We start from the raw sequence: 3,289 nt of genomic DNA, 5'->3' as shown, positions 1-3,289 counted from the left end.
GCCCAATTCTGATGAGCATAACTCAAGATACGACCAAAAGAAGAAAATGCAGAAAATCACAGAGGCCAGGCGTGCCCGCGCCCAAGGCAGTGCACCCGCGCCCGTTTGGCAGAAACAGAGCGTGCCCACGCCTGTTTCTGCGCGCCAGCGTCCGCCAGAATGCTACAGAATCCTGTTTTAGTGGAATTTGATAATTTTAAGAGTCCAAGTCCACTTGGGGCTCATATATTAAGATAAAAAGACGTTTTTATCAACAAGGAAGCTAGGGAGAACAAAGAGAAGACCTAGAGCACACAAGACGGCTAAGGAAAAGAAGAATTAGTTTCATACTTTTATATTCTTCGATTTAGGTGATACTTTTGGATGCTTGTTTTTGCTTTGTTCTAAACCCTATTAATTTTATATTCTATCGTAGTATTCTGAACTTATTTATTACCATGTTTTCATTGGAACCCATGGTGACGACGTGTTTGATCATGAACTAATCGTTGTCATGGGGTTCTAGCTGATTTATTTATGGATTTCAATAGTTCATTGTTTTAAATCTTTAATGTGTGGTGATTTATGATTTTCTAGTTCTGTTGTTCTTATTCATCTTTGATGCGTAGCTAACATCTAAGATTGTTTGTTAATCTCTATTGAAGCGACAGTGAATATAAGGGTTTAGAACTTGCCATGCTAGAATAGGTTTATGTATGAATTGACATGCATAATTCGTAGTGTAATTTTAACCATCTTACACATCCTATGTAATCATAATAGATAACCTGCTCTTCAACTATTATGCTTTCAAATTCGATAGACATATAAGGTCTAAGCATAATTTGTGTCTAATTAATTTCTATCTTGACTATGGATGCTTAGTAGTAGGATATACGTATATCGAAAGATAGCGTATACTAGTTTTGTATTATCTGATTAGTTATCATCATCATCGCATACTATTGATAAAGACTTATACTTTGAATGAAGTATTTAATGAAGTTAGAATCCCATGTTTTATTCTCATATAAGTAAATCAATTTTCATCTCTTAGTTAATGCATGCTAGTATAATCTCTTAAGTAGTTAATCAACTCAAATTTGTTATTTGTCTTAGCTGTGAGCGATAATCATACATTGTTGCATAAGTGCATAATCTGAACTTAACCTAAACCAGTCTCTGTGGGAACGAACTCGACTTAAATCTTATACTACTTGTGATCACATACGCTTGCGTGTATTTTCGTGTATGTTTTAGTGCGAACAAGTTTTTGGCGTCGCTTTCAGGGATCGGTGTTAATTTTTAGTTTATGTGCTTGACACCAGTGGTCGTTAAAGTTCACTAACTCGGATTCTTTTACTTTCACGGTTTACTTGTTTGTGTTTCAGTTACTCGAGAGAGCATGTATTTGAACACGTTCTCAATCTCTTAAGGAAACTATTGAAGAAGTGGAAGAAGAAGTTCTTGAAGAAGTTGATAAAGTTGAAGAAGAAAGTGAAGAAGAAGTAATCATTATAATGGGACATCCAGCAGCAATAATGAAAGCGTTGAAAGAGTATTCTCAACCAAAGATCGTGGACTTTCAATCGAGCATTGTCAGGCCAGCCATCGCGACTAATACCTTCGAGATCAAGCCTGGAATGATCCAGATTGTCCACAACTCAGTTCAGTTTGGGGGTGCTCCAACAGAAGATCCTAACATGCATATTAAGGACTTCATTGAGATCTGTGACACTTTCAAGTTCAACATGGTCTCTGAAGATGCTGTATAATTGAGGCTTTTCCCATTCTCTCTTAGGGATAAGGCTAAGGACTATTTATACTCTCTACCAGCTGGTTCGATTGCTACTTGGGAAGTTCTAGCTTAAAAGTTTCTCACTAAATTCTTTCTTATGGCAAAGACAGCTGCAATCAGGAATGCTCTTACTCAGTTTGCGCAGCAATCAGGGGAATCTCTATGTGAAGCTTGGGAGCGTTATAAGGAGATGATGAGAAAGTGTCTGCATCATAGAATTCCCTACTAGATGGTGATAAATTGCTTCTATAATGAGTTGGGAGCACAGTCGAGACCAATGCTCGATGCAGCATCAGGTGGAGCTCTATGGGCTAAAAGCTATGAGGAAGCTTATGAGCTGATCAAGATGATGGCTGCGAATGAATATCAGAACCCAACCCAGAGAATGCCACAGGGAAAGGTAGCAGGAGTTCTTGAGGTGTATATAGCTACGGCTATCACTGCTCAGCTAAAGGCGATAGCTATGAAAATCGATTTTCTAGCCAACTATGGAGTTAATCAGATAGCCAGTGTTTGTGAGCTTTGTGCAGGTGCGCATGCGACGGAGTATTGTACTATATCTTGTGAATCAGCTCAGTTTGTGAGCAACTTTCAGAGGCTGCAGCAGCCAGTTCCTTCCACGTACCATCCTAACAACCGTAATCATCCAAACTTCAGCTGGAGCAATAATCAGAATGTAATGTAACAGCCGCACGAGCAGTTTGGAAACAAGAAATTCAATCCTCCTGGTTTTTAGCAACAGTTTGCACCAAGACATCAATTTCAGCCACAGGGGATGCAACAACAATCTCATTGAGGTGCAGGTCAATCTTCTAAGGAAAAATCTAAATTGGAGGAGTTGAGGCTGATGTGCAAAAGCCAAGCGGTTTCTATCAAGACTCTAGAGAATCAAATAGGGCAGATTGCTAACGCCCTATTGAATTGACCTCAAGGAACTCTTCCTAGTGATACAGAAGCGAATCTAGGAAAGACAGAAGTCAAAGAACAGATTAATGCGATCACCTTGAGGTCTAGAAATGTCGTAAACCCTCAAAATCATCAAGATGAAGATTCTGAAAAAAAATCCAGAATACAGGCGCACCCGTGCCCATATCAAGCACGCCCGCGCCCTTGCCAATTTCAAAAGGTGAAAAAATTTCTGATTCAGTTCTGAAAAAGGATGGCGAAGCGGAAATGAAGAAAAATTCTGCTAAAAACACTACTCCCGGGCAGAATACATGGGAGAAACAAGGCTATCTGCCTCCCCCATTTCCTAAAAGGCTTTAAAAGCATAAGTTCGACAAGGAAATTGCCAAGTTTTTGGAGGTTTTCAAGAAGATTCATATCAACATACCTTTTGTAGAAGCTCTAGAATGAATGCCGAGCTATGCTAAGTTCATGAAGGATATTCTATCTCGGAAGTTGAAGCTTGAGGAGTTGGAAACCGTTGCTCAAACGGAAGAGTGCATTTTTATGCTGCAACATAAATTGCCTCTGAAGCTTAAAGATCGTGGAAGCTTCGCTATTCCTTGC

The 3,289-nt window shown here is 39.3% G+C and overlaps 1 non-coding gene across 1 annotated transcript; it reads right to left on the bottom strand.

Moving 5' to 3' along the window:
• Nucleotides 1-1,891: 1,891 nt before the first annotated feature.
• Nucleotides 1,892-1,996, bottom strand: LOC141676333 (small nucleolar RNA R71). The gene has a single exon (XR_012556930.1). It is a non-coding gene; the product is annotated as a small nucleolar RNA R71 (small nucleolar RNA).
• Between the last annotated feature and the right edge of the window lie 1,293 nt (nt 1,997-3,289).

The sequence above is a fragment of the Apium graveolens genome, chromosome 7 (assembly GCF_009905375.1).
Source record: "Apium graveolens cultivar Ventura chromosome 7, ASM990537v1, whole genome shotgun sequence".
In the NCBI taxonomy this organism is placed as follows: Eukaryota; Viridiplantae; Streptophyta; class Magnoliopsida; order Apiales; family Apiaceae; genus Apium; species Apium graveolens.
The sequence above is the reverse complement of the archived record's forward strand: the minus strand, read 5'-3'. Positions and strand labels throughout refer to the sequence as shown.